Genomic DNA, 17386 nt, shown 5'->3' on the forward strand with positions numbered 1-17386 from the left:
CACCCTCTGCCTCCCAGGTTCAATCAATTCTCCTATGTCAGCCTCCCGAGTAGCTGGGACTACAGGCACCCACCACCACGCCTGGCAAATTTTTGTATTTTTAGTACAGACAGGGTTTCACCGTATTGATTAGGCTGGTCTTGAACTCCTGACCTCAGATGATCTGCCTGCCTTGGCCTCTCAAAGTGCTGGGATTACAGGTGTGAGCCACCGTGTCCAGCTCAGCTCTTATTTTTTATTTAAAGTGAGAGACGTGGCTGTGCCTGGTGGCTCATGCCTGTAATCCCAGCACTTTGGGAGGTCAAGATAGGTGGATCACTTCAGGCCAGGAGTTTGAGACTAGCCTAGGTAACATAATGATACCCCATTTCTACAAAAAATTTAAAAATTAGAAGGTCATGGTTGTGTGTACCTGTAATCCCAGCTACTTGGGAGGCTGAGGCATAAGAATCGCCTGAACCCGGGAGGCAGAGGTTGCAGTGAGCTGAGATCTTGCCACTGCACTCTATCGTGGGTGATAGAGTGATACTCTGTCTCAAATAAATAAATAAAATAAAGTGAGAGACATGTGACTCTTCCATTCACTGGAACACTTAGAAGCCATTGTCTGGTTACTAACTGGGGTAATTTCAATATTGTATCTTAGGGAATAGAAAGGCCTGACTAGAGGGAGAAAGAAAAGGGAGCAGCTGATCACTGGAGCAGTGAGAACACTCATTTATTGATTAAACTCTCTGTTTCATATAGGAAAGGTTTGTGGTGCCCTCAACAATTACAAGTGTAACAGCAAAGATCACTTATTACAGATCACCATAGCAGATATAATAGTGAAAAAGTTTGAAATACTGTGAGAATTACCACAATGTGACACAGAAACATGAAGGGAGCACGTGCTGTTTGAAAAATGGTGCTGATAGACTTGCCAGACAGGGTTGCCTCAAACCTTCAATTTGTAGAACACACAGTCTGTGAAGCACAATAAAGTGGAGCACAATAAAATGAAGTATGTCTGCATGCAAACTCCTCTGAGGTCTATGAATAGGAGTAGAACTGCTGGTAGACAGGGTATGCACTTTTAAAATAAATCTGTTTCTTATCCTGTCTCTATTTTTTCAGTCTGCCAGTCCCCTTCCTGCCTTCTTTCATATCTATCTAGGATTCCATCATCACCACACTTTTGAAATAGTGGGCCTCAATCATGTTATAATGCATTGTGATTGTTGTCAGCAATTGGTAAGCATCTCAAAAAAGAACAAACCAAGTTACCCAGATCACTCCCCAAAGTGGGCAGAAGAGAAAAGGATTGGGTTAAAGGTTGCAATAACAGTGACCCCCTCCTGCCAGGCATGATGAATCTTCCTATCTAGACACACTTGCTGTAATCTCCTTTTGTTTCCCACTCTACTTCCTTTGAGAGATGTCAGAGATAATGATGGTGAGTGGGCTAAATTCATTTTCTTGCTCTCACTTCCTTCTCCTCTTGGCTCTTACCTTCACCTCCACTACTCCCCATGCACACACGCCTTCAGATATAATGTTTACAGCTACTTATTGCCTTTTATTTGCTGTGCTCTCACTGCTAATTATCCTACGTTATGTTTCATTCTCTTTGGTTTTGTTGCCAAGAAATATCCCTATATCCTTACTCCCTGCCATCCCTTGCTCTACTAGAAATCTGGTTTTCCTTTAATGATGCTGTTTTCCTTTTTCTATGAAGTGGAGCCTAGCTGTTCTGGTGAAGTCACTGTGGGCTAGTAGATTGAGAATGAGTTCATAGTCACACTTGAGTTCAAATCTGGACTACATCATAGGTGAGCTGTGTGTCCTTGGATTTATAACTTGTAAGAACCTCAGTTTGCATACTGAGGAGAAGTTTAAGGATCTCTGCATCAGAGTTATTGTGAAGATAAAAAAGGGGTAAGTAATGAGACATTGGTACATAGCTCCTAGTATATTCCATATTGTTAGTTTTATTTTACCTGAAAAATTGCTGCTGCTAACAAGGCCCATCTTTCCTACAATAATGGAGTCAAGAGTGTAAGGTCTTGCCTAAGGGAAATTTGGCTATAAAATTATCCCTCCCTTCACACACATATAGTTTGGGCCAAGGAGGGGGCCTGTAAGGCAGCAATCCCCAACATTTTTGGCAGCAGGGACTGGTTTCATGGAAATCAATTATTCCATGGATGGGAGAACAGTGGGGGTGGGATGGTTTAGGGATGAAACTGTTCCATCTTGGTTTATCAGGCATTAGATTCTCATAAGGCACATGCAACCTAGATCCCTCCTGGTGTAGTTCACAATAGAGTTCGTGCTCCTATGAGAATCTAATGCAGCTGCTGATCTGACAGGAGGCGAAGTTCAGGCAGTAATGCACTGTGGGCTGCCACTCACCTACTGCTGTGTGGCCTGGTTACTAACAGGCCACAGACTAGTACTAGTCCACAGCCCAGGGGTCGGGGACCCCTGCTGTAAGGGTCTCTGGGTTTTCCTCCCATACCTATAACCTCTACAGACCATTATGTGTCCTTGGACCCTTCATTTTTCCTTGTACCTGCCCTGCCAGTCTCAAACCTGGGATTAACCTAATTCCATTTTTTTTTTTTTTTTTTTGCTTCTTCTGCCAGGCTATTAGATGGCAAATATCACATACATGGTGCCTTAGCTTATTTCTACACATTTATTATATTAACCTTGCCCACACTGAATATTGCCTGGCAATCCCTTTGATCATACTTAGTGGTTCATTTTACCAGACCCCTCAGCTGGATTTTTCAGACCTTTCCCTTTTCAGATCTTTCCAAGCCTCCTGCATCACTCCCTCCCCATCTTCCTTTTAGTAGATCACTTTACTTCCTTCTTTGTTAAGATTGGGAAGTGATTCAGAAAGAACGAGGAGTCCAGTCTTGAGAAAAATGTTTTCCTGGCTAAATGACACAGACATTTCAAGGAAAGAAATCACTAGGCTACCAAGATTACAGTTAGTCTATTCATGTGGATGAAAAAATTTCCTCCATATCATTATCATACTTGTAGGTGTCAGTGTTGCAAAAGTCAGGGATGAAGTTGTTTACCTTAGAGAGTTAGCAATTTATAGGAAGGGGCTCAAGGCTTCATTGATTTGGAAGACTAGGTAGAATCTTCTTCCTCATTTTTAGCTTATCTCAGGGTTGTAAAGATTTTTGTTTTTCCTCTCCAGTGGTGCGACTTTATATGCTTAGTCATAACGGTGGTTGGGCAAGGAGTCAGTTTTGTTGTCTCCATAGGGGCCAACAGATGTGAATTCTCCTAACTGATTCTAAAAGGAATCCACTGGGTCATGGACCACTAACATAGAGATTCCTGGGTCCCATCTACTAGAAATTTGGATTTAGTTGATCTGGGATAGAGGCCATGAGTTTTCTTTTTAAATAATTACCATAGGTGATTCTGATGTAGCTCATCCTAGAAACCTCTTTTAGAAACATTGTATTTTTGCTGAATTTTAATCTCCTTTTTGTCTCAAGAGTATATGAGGTATTCTTTTCCTTTCCAAGACTGATTTCTCTATGTGTATATTTGATTCCATTTCTGTCATTCCTTCTAGGTCCTTGATCCAACAATGATTCCTTTCTCTGTATCAACAGATTCTTACTTTCTATAAATCTCCTTCCACTTAGCTTAGAACTGTTATTCACATTCAGTAAATTTTTATTGAGTGCTGTCTCTGTTTCCAGCATATATTTTAATTTCTTCCTTTATAAAGGGTTTTTCTTTCTTCCTTGCCTACTCTCCTATTTCCTCTTTACTACAAACTTTTTAAAGATCTTTTCACACTGATATTTAATAAGAATTATAACAACAAGTAGTAATAAAGATAGCCACTAATATTTATTAGATGATTACTGTGGACCAGACACTTTTCTAAGTACACTATATATATTAACTATGTAGCAGACAGTTCACAAATTAACTAAAAAATATATATATATTAGGATATGTTTCTGGGCTATTTATTGTTATATTGATCTGTATTATCTACTCTTCTGCCAATATGCTATTTGGCAGAAGAGTATTTATAATAACTTTATAAAATGCGTTTTATCTTCCATTACTTAGTGAAATTCCTTTCCTTTGGCTTCTGGAACACCATTTTCTCTGCCTCTACTCGAACTTTGATTCATCTTTATCAGTGTCCTTCACTGACCTTTCTTCTCCGCCTCCTTCATGTGATTCTATTTAAAGCCCTTTACAGCCTGCCTCCAACTTGCTTTTCCAGCCGCATTCCTGATACTGGTTTTCCTACATGCTTCAGCCAAAGACATATACTCTTTGATCCCTGAGAACACTATTTCCTCAGTGTCTTTGCACATGGAGTTAACTTCTCTGCTTGTGAAGTCTATGAATATTGCATGGCTGATTTGTCACAATTTTAAGTCTTCAACATCTGGAGTGTTCTGGCAAGAATTTGTAGGTAAGGACAAACCAAGGTGGGTGGTGATGCTCAGGAACCCTTTGTTTCTAGGGTAGAGCACACAGAGTCAGGGAGTCTGAGAGAACAGGAGGGGTAGAGAAACAGGGCTGAGACAGGCTATTGAAGGAATTGGGTATCAGATACTTAGCTTTCAAAAGGTACCAGACTGTATGTGATTGTTTCTTATTAGTCCCTGGTGACCTACAAAGTAAGGCATGCATTAAGGAGGTCAAGTCAGAAAATGCCACCCTCTGGAATTGAAACTAATGAGAACTATTAAATGTGATGAAATAAATAAAATGTGAAGAGATGAGTTATCTGCAGCAGGAGTCCACCCTTGGAAATTAAGTGCTGCTAATGAGCAGGGTGTTCCTCAAGTCTCTCTCAAGACATTAAGTGTGGTTGCATTGAAGCAGGAAAGGGGGAGTCCGAGGATGAGCACTAGTTGGTGTGTCTCCAGCAGTGTCCAGAAGAGTGGATTGCACCAGTCCTAGTTGTTTGACTGTAGTTGTTTAGAGAGAAATATTACTGAAGCACAAGACAGTGTTGTGTTAGCAAACACATATGTTTTGGAGTTAGACAGATTTAGGTATAAAACCTGACTTTACTAATATAAGCCAGTTACTTGACCTTTTAAAGTCTCAGTTTGCTCTTCAATAAAATAACATTTATAACCACAGGGTCGCTATGAGAATGAAATTAAATAATAAATATATGTCAAGCATATAGCACATAATGTAATGTTCCCAGTTCATAAGATGTTCAATAACAATGCTGCTTTTGTATTTTTCTATCCCTTTTAGGAAAAATTTTTGAATCATCAGATTACCATAGCACAACCTTGGAGAATAAAACTCTTTTGCTCTGAAGCTCATCTAATAACCTGAAATCTCTCGAATGAATCTATCCAATGACAGGGAATACCCCATGTTAAACAGCTGATTCTTGTTCTGAATACATTTTTTTTCCTTTTTTTTGTTGTTTTTATTATTATTATTATTACATTTTAAGTTCTGAGATACATGTACAGAACGTGGAGGTTTGTTACATAGGTATACACGTGCCATGGTGGTTTGCTGCACCCATCAACCCATCATCTACATTAGGTATTTCTCCTAATGCTATCACTACCCCAGCCCCCCACCCCCCCGACAGGCCCCGGTATGTGATGTTCCCCTCCCTCTGTCCGTGTGTTCTCATTGTTCAACTCAAAAGAGAAACAGAAGCATTTTCAGCTTTCCCAATTTCTTAAATACGATGCAACTTTATGTTTAATTTAACTAACTTAATTTTTTGAGACAAGGTCTAGCTCTGTTGCCCAGGCTGGAGTGGAGTGGCATGAATATGGTTCAGTGAAACCTCCACCTCCCTAGCTCAAGTGATCCTCCTTCCTCAGCCTCCCGAGTAGCTAGGACCACAGGCACGCACCACCATGGCCAGCTAATTTATTTTTTATTTTTTTATTTTTTTATTATTATACTTTAGGTTTTAGGGTACATGTGCACAATGTGCAGGTTTGTTACATGTGTATCCATGTGCCATGTTGTTTTGCTGCACCTATTAACTCGTCATTTAGCATTAGGTATATCTCCTAATGCTGTCCCTCCCCGCTCCCCCCACCCCACAACAGTCCCTGGAGTGTGATGTTCCCCTTCCTGTGTCCATGAGTTCTCATTGTTCAGTTCCCACCTATGAGTGAGAACATGCGGTGTTTGGTTTTCTGTCCTTGCGATAGTTTACTGAGAATGATGATTTCCAGTTTCATCCATGTCCCTACAAAGGACATGAACTCATCATTTTTTTTATGGCTGCATAGTATTCCATGGTGTATATGTGCCACATTTTCTTAATCCAGTCTATCGTTGTTGGACGGGTGGGTTGGTTCCAAGTCTGTGCTATTGTGAATAGTGCCACAATAAACATACGTGTGCATGTGTCTTTATAGCAGCATGATTTATAGTCCTTTGGGTATATACCCAGTAATGGGATGGCTGGGTCAAATGGTATTTCTAGTTCTAGATCCCTGAGGAATCATCACCCTGACTTCCACAATGGTTGAACTAGTTTACAGTCCCACCAACAGTGTAAAAGTGTTCTTGTTCTGAATACATTTATATCTTGTTAGTAAATAAATAAATTGGACCCTTAAGACTTTGCTTAGAATGAATCTGTCTCCCAGAGCTTGATCACATTTGAGTGTACAGAAAAAAACTAACAAAAGTGAGATCCAACCCGGGATGAGTTATTGAGATTCTGTAAGATCCTGCCTGAAACAGCCCACCTCTTTCTCTTTTCTTATTTTAGCTGTAACATTATGGTTCTTAAGGTTCTAGAGTCATAACAAGGAAAAGAGAAACATTGTGAAAAACTTGGCTTAACTATATAACTAAGCATTTATTGGGAATTTCTTTGCTTTCTCTTATTAGAAAAATTTTCTTGCCCCTTACCCCTTGGAAGGCAAAGAATAAGGTTGGGGTGTTGCCCAGAAAAAGGGTCAGAGTTTGGTTCTCATCCTTATTATACCCAGAAATGCACTCATATCAGTGCCCCAGAGTTGATCAGACTCAGGAAAGCTATTTCATTGTAACTGAACTCATCAGGGACTGAAGTATAAAAACCAGAGTGCCATTTTATTAATTTACAGTCAGAAATGCATTATCAGAAACACTGGGTATTTATATTAATCTTGCTGAGGAATGCTTTCTCCTTTTGGGAAAATTATGGAAAGCCAAATTTTCTTTCTTTTTTTTTTAAGTTTATTATTATTATACTTTAAGTTTTAGGGTACATGTGCACAACGTGCAGGTTTGTTACATATGTATACATGTGCCATGTTGGTGTGCTGCACCCATTAACTCATCATTTAGCATTAGGTATATCCCCTAATGCTATCCCTCCCCCCTACCCCTACCCCACAACAGTCCCCGGTGTGTGATGTTCCCCTTCCTGTGTCCATGTGTTCTCATTGTTCGATTCCCACCTATGAGTGAGAACATGCGGTGTTTGGTTTTTTGTCCTTGCGATAGTTTGCTGAGAATGATGGTTTCCAGCTTCATCCACGTCCCTACAAAGGACATGAACTCATCATTTTTTATGGCTGCATAGTATTCCATAGTGTATATGTGCCACATTTTCTTAATCCAGTCTATCATTGTTGGACATTTAGGTTGGTTCCAAGTCTTTGCTATTGTGAATAGTGCCGCAATAAACATACGTGTGCATGTGTCTTTATAGCAGCATAATTTATAATCCTTTGGGTATATACCCAGTAATGGGATGGCTGGGTCAAATGGTATTTCTAGTTCTAGATCCCTGAGGAATCGCCACACTGACTTCCACAATGGTTGGACTAGTTTACAGTTCCACCAACAGTGTAAAAGTGTTCCTATTTCTCCACATCCTCTCCAGCACCTGTTGTTTCCTGACTTTTTAATGATCGCCATTCTAACTGCTGTGAGGTGGTATCTCATTGTGGTTTTGATTTGCATTTCTCTGATGGCCAGTGATGATGAGCATTTTTTCATGTGTTTTTTGGCTGTGTAAATGTCTTCTTTTGAGAAGTGTCTGTTCATATCCTTCGCCCACTTTTTGATGGGGTTGTTTGTTTTTTTCTTGTAAATTTGTTTGAGTTCATTGTAGATTCTGGATATTAGCCCTTTGTCAGATGAGTAGGTTGCAAAAATTTTCTTCCATTCTGTAGGTTGCCTGTTCACTCTGATGGTAGTTTCTTTTGCTGTGCAGAAGCTCTTTTGTTTAATTAGATCCCATTTGTCAATTTTGGGAAAGCCAAATTTTCTAGAAGGCCCCTTGGTGAGTTTGAAGTCTATGGCAGAGGGTTTGTTGTGTGGTTCAGCTGATGAATATCATTAGGCACTCATGTGGCGAGACATTTATTTAAAAAACTAGGACATGCTGGACCAGATACACCGGTGGACTAGCTTGTCAGAACACTCTCCCTTGAGCAGTCCTTGATGGGCATTCTAACATTGTTCTTTGTGTTCTCCTTTTTCTTACAAAATAATTTAAGATTTACAAGTAAGTGTAGATTTACAAGTCAGTGAATGATATAATGAATACCATCTTGCTTAAGAAAACTTTTGGTATTGTTTACTCGATCTCAGTTCCATTTTCTTCCTTCCTTCCAGAAGTACATGCTGTTTTGAATTTGCTGTTTATCATTCCCATAAAGATTTTTACATTTACCAAATATGTATTAACCACAAACAATATATAGTATTGTTATGTATATTGTAAACCTATGTAAATGGTATCACACCATGTATACTTGTTTTACAACCTTTTCACTTGGCATTACACTTTCGGAATTTGTCCATGTTGATATATACATACCTGTAGCTCATGAATTTTAACTGCTATATAGCATTTTAGTGTGTGGGTATATTACAATTTATCCATTCTTCTATTGAACTTTTAGGTTGGTTGTAACATTTTGCTATTACAGACTCTTGTCTGTGGTTGCCAGATTTCCTCTTAATTAGTTATCAATTCAGACTTCTGCTGCTCAGTATCCTCCCGACACTGGATATTGCCAGATTTTAGTTTTTTTCTGATCCGATGGGTATGAAGTGAATTTCATTGTGTTTTAATTATCTATTTCCCTGAGCATTGTTTTAAAAATGTCACTTTACCATTCAGATTACCTTTGGTGAATTTTCTTTTTATAAGTTTTGCTGTTTCTTTTAATTTTTAATTTTTATAAATTTTGGTGAATTTTCTAAGTTTTGTTGTTTTTTAAATTTTTAATTTTTATAAGTTATTTATATAATTTGGCTATTAATCATTTGTTGTTTATAGGCATTTCAAAAATGTTCTTGGACTCTGTGGTTGTCCTTTTTACTCTTTGAGAGTGTCTTTGGATTTACAGACATTTGGAATTTAATTATAGTAAAAGTCATGAGTCTTTCCTTGGTGGTTTGTGTATTTCTTGTTTAAAGAATCTGCACTTATTTCGAAGTCATAAAGATATTCTCCTATATTTTCTTTAAAATTTTTTAAAAGTTTGGCTTATCACAGTTAGGTTTTTATTTACTTGGAAGTGATTTTTGTAAATGGTGTGAAATAGAGATAATTTTTTTCCTATGGAAAATTTATTACCCTGGCACCATTTATTGAAAGAGTTGCCTCTCTCCACTGATAGGCAAAACCACGCTCTTGTATATCAAGTATGCATGGATCTGTTTCCGGAGTCACATTGCTCTGTATATCTGTTCCTACAACAATTCTGCACTGTTTTAAATAATATAACTATGTAATATATTTTGATACCTGATGAGACGAAACTCCTCCCCTTCTTTATCTTGGTGGCTTACATAATGCCAGCACTTTGGGAGGCCGAGGTGGGCAGATCACCTGAGGTCAGGAGTTCGAGACCAGCCTGGCCAACATGGTGAAACCCTGCCTACTAAAAATACAAACATTAGCTGGATGTGGTGCTGCCTGCCTGTAATCCCAAGAGACTGAGGCAGGAGAATCACTTGCACCCACGAGACGGAGGTTGCAGTGAGCCGAGATTGTGCCACTGCACTCCAGCCTGGGCAACAGAGTGAGACTGTCTCAAAACAAAAAACAAAAAAAATTCGTGTGTCAAGTTGCACAGAAAGCCTTTAAACAATCAACTTTATTGAGATATAATTTCCATATAATAAAATATGTACGATTATGTGAGTTTTGACAAAAGTATATATCTATGTAACTACCATTATAATCTACAGATAGATTTATTCCATCACCCTAGAGTGTTCCTTTGTGACTCTTCCAGCCAGTTCACAAGTTCTACTCCCAGCCCTAGTCAACCACTGATCTATTTTCTATTTTTATAGATTAGGTTTGTTTTTAGTAAGTTTCATATAAATGGAATCATAAATATGTACTCTTTTGTGGATGGCTTCTTTTGATCAACATGTTTTTGAGATTCATCTACGTTACATGTATCAGTAGTTTATTCTTTTTTTCCTTGCTAAATAGAATTCCATTGTATAGCCATACCACAATTTGTTTATCCAGTCATCTGTTCGTGGACATTTGGATTGTTTCAAGTTTGGGGCTATTATTAAAGCTGCTATAAACATTCATGTAAACATCTTCAATGTAGACGTACGTTGTCATTTCGCTTGGGAGTGGAATTGCTAGGCTCTATAGTAAAGTACACAATCGTGTTGCTTAACAATGAGGGATATGTTGTGAAAAATGCACCCCTAGGCAAACATCAGAGAGTGTACTTACACGAATCTAGATGGTATAGCCTACTAAACAACTAGGCTATATGGTATAGACTATTGCTCCTAGGCTACAAACCTGTACAGCATGTTACTGTACTGAGTACTGTAGGCAACTAACAATGGTAAGTGTGCATCTAAATGTATCTAAACATAAAGAAGATACAGTAAAAGTATGGCATAAAAGATAAAATAGGTACACTTGTATAGGGCACTTACCATGAATAGAGCATGTAGGACTAGAAGTTGCTCTAGGTGTGTCAGTCAGTGAGTGGTGAGTGAATGGGAAGGCCTAGGACATTACTATATACTACTGTAGAGTGTATAAACACTATACACTTGAATTACGCTAAATTTATAAAAAGATTTCTCCAATAAAAACCTTAGCTTACTGTAAATTTTTAGCTTTATAAAGACTTTTACATTTTTAAACTTTTTGACTCTCTTAATAATACTTAGCTTAAAGCATGAACACATTGTATAGCTGAACACAAATTTTTTTTCTTTACATCATTATTCTGTAAGCTTTTTTCTGTTTTAAATTTTTTTTAAAAAACTTTTTTTGTTAAAAATTGAAACTAAAACTAAAAACTTTTTGTTAAACTAAGACAAATATTGCCTTCTACCTCCATATGTTGTCTCCCTCTAAGGTCTTCAGGGACAATAACATGTATGGAGCTGACAGCTCCACATTATTGTGTGTGATTTTGGTGTCATATCAAAAAAACATTGCCAATACCAGTGTGATGGAATTTTGCTCATTTTAAAATGAAGTAGTTTGTCTTATTGAGTTTTAAGAATGCTTTATCTATTCTTCATTGTGAAAAATAGAATATTGGGAAATAGCTGTTTGGGTTGGTTTCTAGGATGACCATCTGTATGTAAGAAGTGAAATGAAGCACAGATGAGAAAAATCTTAGTATTTAATCAACATTTATTTATTGTCAATTTTAATGCAATCCAGTTGTTTGAATCCAAAGACTTGAAACAAATATGTTACAGTCAAATTAAGGAACTATATAGCAGTGACAGATACTCTTCCTTTTCATCTGGGCATGGATGATATTTTTTTAGGTGGAAAGGTTATTGAACTACAGTAGTAGGTGGAAAGCATTGTATTTCCATGGAATAACTCCTCAATATGTTTCCTAATATTGAGCAGCCTCTTAGAAATAGGGAGCAAGATCTTTCTTGCTGAAAACAAGCTAAAGCCCACATTTGAATGTTTTTTTTTTTCCTGAAATGATAAATCCCTGTTCTTTATGAAATAATGCTCTTGCTCACTGGTTTGGGAAAAGACCCTGATGCTACTTTTTATGCCACTAATTAGCTTACTAATTAAAGATATACCCAAGAAAAGAGACTTGATGGTTTTGATAAGTAAAGACACTACCGCTGCTGCATCTTTGCTTTCAGAGCCTTCACCTTCTGCCACAATACCAAAAATTGGGACACACCAAACATGGGACACACTAAAAATCAGGGTACACTAATTGCTGTAAAACAAAGCTTTGTATCTAGGACTGGTAATGCATTTGTAATATTTTGCTTTTAAGAAATGTAAGGTTAGCTTTGGCACCATCTATAATTGAATGATGAGCTCTCAAAAAGACAACTCCAACTAAACCCAAAGCTCTTTAAAAGCTTTTCATTATTCCTCAAAGTTTAACCCTCATTCTAACAAGTTATTCCACTCAGTATTTTCTAACAAAGTAGCCCAAATGCCTAACAGTCTTTGGAAGGAACCCCATAACAAGATATATGCTACAGTTACAGGCTCTAAAGAAAGACAGAAATGCATTGATTGACTTTTAGAAAGAATTTCATGATGGATTGCTTGTCTTTCATGATGAATTCATAGATGACTTTCCTATTTCTTAAATTGCTACTTGAGTAAATTGCATTTATATTTATTATTCACTGATAAAAGTAGCACCTCTGCTCTTGGACATATTCATAGGGTGAAGTGCTACTAGGAAAACTGAGAAAATTTGAGCCAGAACTTCCCCCTTCACGGTTACTTCCTCCTTTGCAATAAGAATACCCATCTTGCCCTGAGCCACTTCCATGCTGACTATAACCAGAGGACTGTCCTGAGCCAGACCTATGTAGGCCATAGCTGGAAGACTGCCCTAAATCAGACCCATCTCTGCCGTGGCTAGGAGACTGGCCAGATCCAGCCCCATGTCGGCCATAGCCGGAAGACTGACTGGAGCCAGAGCCACGGTGGCCATAGCTGGAAGACTGGCCTGTGCTAGATCCCCCCTGGCCAAAGGTTGATGACTGTCCTGATGTAGAACCATGCTGTCCATGACTAGAGAAGTGCCCTGAGCCACTTCCATGCTGACTATAAGCAGAGGAATGTCCTGAGCCAGACTCATGTTGACCAAAGACAGAAGAGTGACCCGAGCCAGACTCATATGGGCCACGGCTGGAAGAACGACCAGAGCCAGACCCATGTTGGCCGTAGCTGGAAGAGTGCCTGGAACCAGACCCATGTCGGCTGGGACTAGGAGACTGGCCAGATACAGAGCCCTGTCGGCCATAGCCAGAAGACTGACTTGAGCCGGAGCCATACTGACCGTGGCTGGAAGACTGACCTGAGCTAGCTCCATGTTGGCCACAGCTTGATGACTGTCCTGTTGTAGAACCATGTTGCTCATGGGTAGAGGAGTGACCCGAGCTAGATCCATAGCCAGAGGACTGTCCTGAGTGAGACTCTTGTTGACCTAAGCCAGAAGAGTGACCTGAGCCAGACTCATATGGGCCATGGCTGGAAGACCACCCTGAGCCAGACCCATGTGGGCCGTAGCTGGAAGACTGCCCAGAACCAGACACATGTTGGCTACGGCTAAGGCTAGGAGACTGGCCAGATCCAGACCTGTGTCGGCTGTGGCCCGAAGACTGATGGGAGCCAGACCCATGCTGACCATAGCTGGAAGACGAACCTGAGCTAGATCCGTGTTGTTCGCCCCTAGATGACTGTCCTGACCTAGAGCCGTGTTGTCCGTAGCTGGAGGAGTGACCTGAGCCAGATCCATGCTGACTGTAACCAGAAGACTGCCCTGAGCTAGACTCGTGTTGACCAAAGCCAGGAGACTGGCCTGAGACAGACCCATGTGGGCCACTGCTGGAAGACCGACTGGAGCCAGACCCATGACGGCCGTAACTGGGAGACTGCCCTGACTGAGACCCACGCTGGCCGCGGCCTGGAGACTGGCCAGATCCAGACCTGTGTTGGCCGCAGCCCGAAGACTGACGGGAGCCAGACTCATGCTGAAGATAGCTGGAAGATTGAACTGAGCTAGAGCCATGTTGGCCAGAGCTTGCTGACTGCCCTGATGTAGATCCATGTCGTCCCTGGCTAGAGGAGTGATCTGAGCCAGAACCATGCTGACTATAGCCAGAGGACTGTCCTGAGCCAGACTCGTGTTGCCCAAAGCCAGAAGCCTGGCCTGAGCCAGACTCATAATGGCCATGCCTGGAAGAACAACTAGAGACAGACTTGTGTTGGCCATAGCTGGAGGAGTGCTCCAAACTGGACCAATGTCGGCTGCGGCTAGGAGACTGGCCAGATCCAGACCCTTGTTGGTCGTGGCCCGAATACTGACGGGAGCCAGACCCATGCTGACCATAGCTGGCAGACGAACCTGAGCAAGATCCGTGTCGTTCGCCCCTAGATGACTCTCCTGACCTGGAGCCGTGTTGTTTGTAGCCAGAGGAGTGACCTGAGCCAGATCCATGCTGACTGTAACCAGAGGACTGCCCTGAGCTAGATTCGTGTTGACCAAAGCCAGAAGAGTGGCCTGAGCCAGACCCATGTGGGCCACTGCTGGAAGACCGACTGGAGCCAGACCCATGTCGGCGGTAGCTGGGAGACTGCCCTGACCCAGACCCACGGTGGCCACAGCCTGGAGACTGGCCAGATCCAGACCCATGTCCGCCGTGGCCCAAAGACTGACGGGAGCCAGACTCATGGTGACTATAGCTGGAAGATTGACCTGAGTTAGAGCCATGTTGGCCGGAGCTTGATGATTGCCCTGACGTAGATCCATGTCGTCCCTGGCTAGAGGAATGACGTGAGCCAGAACCATGCTGACTATAGCCAGAGGACTGGCCTGAACCAGACTCATAATGGCCACGGCTGGAAGAACAACTTGAGCCAGACCCATGTTGGCCGTGGCTGGAGGAGTACCCCGAACCGGACCCATGTCGGCCGCGGCTAGGAGACTGGCCAGATCCAGACCCTTGTCGGCTGTGGCCCGAAGACTGACGGGAGCCTGACCCATGCTGATCATAGAAGGAAGATGAACCTGAGCTAGATCTGTGTTGTTTGCCCCTAGATGACTGTCCTGACCTAGAGCCGTGTTGTCCGTAGCCGGAGGAGTGACCTGAGCCAGATCCATGCTGACTGTAACCAGAGGACTGCTCTGAGCTAGACTCATGTTGACCAAAGCGGGAAGACTGGCCTGAGCCAGACCCATATGGGCCATTGCTGGAAGACGAACCAGAGCGCGACCCATGTTGGCCGTAGCTGGAAGAGTGCCCGGAACCGGACCCATGTCGGCCGCGACTAGGAGACTGGCCAGATCCAGAGTCCTGTCGGCCATAGCCAGAAGACTGACTTGAGCGAGAGCCATGCTGACCGTGGCTAGAAGACTGACCTGAGCTAGCTCCATGTTGGCCACAGCTCGATGACTGTCCTGATGTAGAACCATGTTGCCCATGGGTAGTGGAATGACCTGAGCTAGATCCGTGTTGACCGTAGCCAGAGGACTGTCCTGAGCGAGACTGTTGTTGACCTAAGCCAGAAGAGTGACCTGAGCCAGACTCATATGGGCCACGGCTGGAAGACCGCCCTGAACCAGACCCACGTGGGCCATAGCTAGAAGACTGCCTGGAACCAGACCCACGTCGGCCACGGCTAGGGCTAGGAGACTGGCCAGATCCAGACCCTTGTCGGTCATGGCCCGAAGACTGACGGGAGCCAGACCCATGCTGACCATAGCTGGAAGACGAACCTGAGCTAGATCCGTGTCGTTCGCCCCTAGATGACTGTCCTGACCTAGAGCCGTGTTGTCCATAGCTGGAGGAGTGACCTGAGCCAGATCCATGCTGACCGTAACCAGTGGACTGCCCTGAGCTAGACTCGTGTTGACCAAAGCCAGAAGACTGGCCTGAGCCAGACCCATGTGGGCCACTGCTGGAAGACCGACTGGAGCCAGACCCACGTCGGCCGTAGCTGGGAGACTGCACTGACCCAGACCCATGCTGGCCACGGCCTGGAGACTGGCCAGATCCAGACACGTGTCTGCCACGGCCGAAAGACTGACGGGAGCCAGACTCATGGTGACTATAGCTGGAAGATTGACCTGAGTTAGAGCCATGTTGGCCGGAGCTTGATGACTGCCCTGACGTAGATCCATGTCGTCCCTGGTTAGAGGAATGACCTGAGCCAGAACCATGCTGACTATAGCCAGAGGACTGGCCTGAACCAGACTCATAATGGCCATGGCTGGAAGAACAACTTGAGCCAGACCCATGTTGGCCGTGGCTGGAGGAGTGCCCCGAACCGGACCCATGTCGGCCGCGGCTAGGAGACTGGCCAGATGCAGACCCTTGTCGGCTGTGGCCCGAAGACTGACAGGAGCCTGACACATGCTGATCATAGATGGAAGATGAACCTGAACTAGATCTGTGTTGTTTGCCCCTAGATGACTGTCCTGACGTAGAGCCGTGTTGTCCGTAGCCGGAGGAGTGACCTGAGCCAGTTCCATGGTGACTGTAACCAGAGGACTGCTCTGAGCTAGACTCATGTTGACCAAAGCCGGAAGACTGGCCGGAGCCAGACCTATATGGGCCACTGCTGGAAGACGAACCAGAGCGAGACCCATGTTGGCCGTAGCTGGAAGAGTGCCCGGAACCGGACCCATGTCGGCCGCGACTAGGAGACTGACCAGATCCAGAGCCCTGTCGGCCATAGCCAGAAGACTGACTCGAGCGAGAGCCATGCTGACCGTGGCTAGAAGACTGACCTGAGCTAGCTCCATGTTGGCCACAGCTCGATGACTGTCCTGATGTAGAACCATGTTGCCCCTGGGTAGTGGAATGACCCGAGCTAGATCCATGTTGATCGTAGCCAGAGGACTGTCCTGAGTGAGACTGTTGTTGACCTAAGCCAGAAGAGTGACCTGAGCCAGACTTATATGGGCCACGGCTGGAAGACCGCCCTGAGCCAGACCCATGTGGGCCATAGCTAGAAGACTGCCCGGAACCAGACCCATGTCGGCCACGGCTAGGGCTAGGAGACTGGCCAGATCCAGACCCTTGTCGGTCATGGCCCGAAGACTGACGGGAGCCAGACCCATGCTGACCATAGCTGGAAGACGAACCTGAGCTAGATCCGTGTTGTTCGCCCCTAGATGACTGTCCTGACCTAGAGCCCTGATGTCCATAGCCGGAGGAGTGACCTGAGCCAGATCCATGTTGACCGTAACCAGAGGACTGCCCTGAGCCAGACTCGTGTTGACCAAAGCCAGAAGACTGGCCTGAGCCAGACCCATGTAAGCTACTGCTAGAAGACTTTCTTGAGCCTGACCCAGACCCATGCTGGCCACGGCCTGGAGACTGGCCAGATCCAGACTTGTGTCGGCTGTGGCCCAAAGGCTGATGGGAGCCAGACTCATGATGACCATAG

The 17386-nt window shown here is 43.1% G+C and overlaps 1 long non-coding RNA gene across 1 annotated transcript; it reads left to right on the plus strand.

Moving 5' to 3' along the window:
- The first annotated feature begins 267 nt into the window (after positions 1–267).
- On the plus strand, positions 268–5426 carry LOC134734328 (uncharacterized). Its single transcript, XR_010117571.1, has 2 exons — positions 268–4453; positions 5257–5426. It is a non-coding gene; the product is annotated as an uncharacterized lncRNA (long non-coding RNA).
- The last annotated feature ends 11960 nt before the right edge of the window (positions 5427–17386 follow it).

Source organism: Symphalangus syndactylus, chromosome 12 (assembly GCF_028878055.3).
Source record: "Symphalangus syndactylus isolate Jambi chromosome 12, NHGRI_mSymSyn1-v2.1_pri, whole genome shotgun sequence".
NCBI lineage: Eukaryota > Metazoa > Chordata > Mammalia > Primates > Hylobatidae > Symphalangus > Symphalangus syndactylus.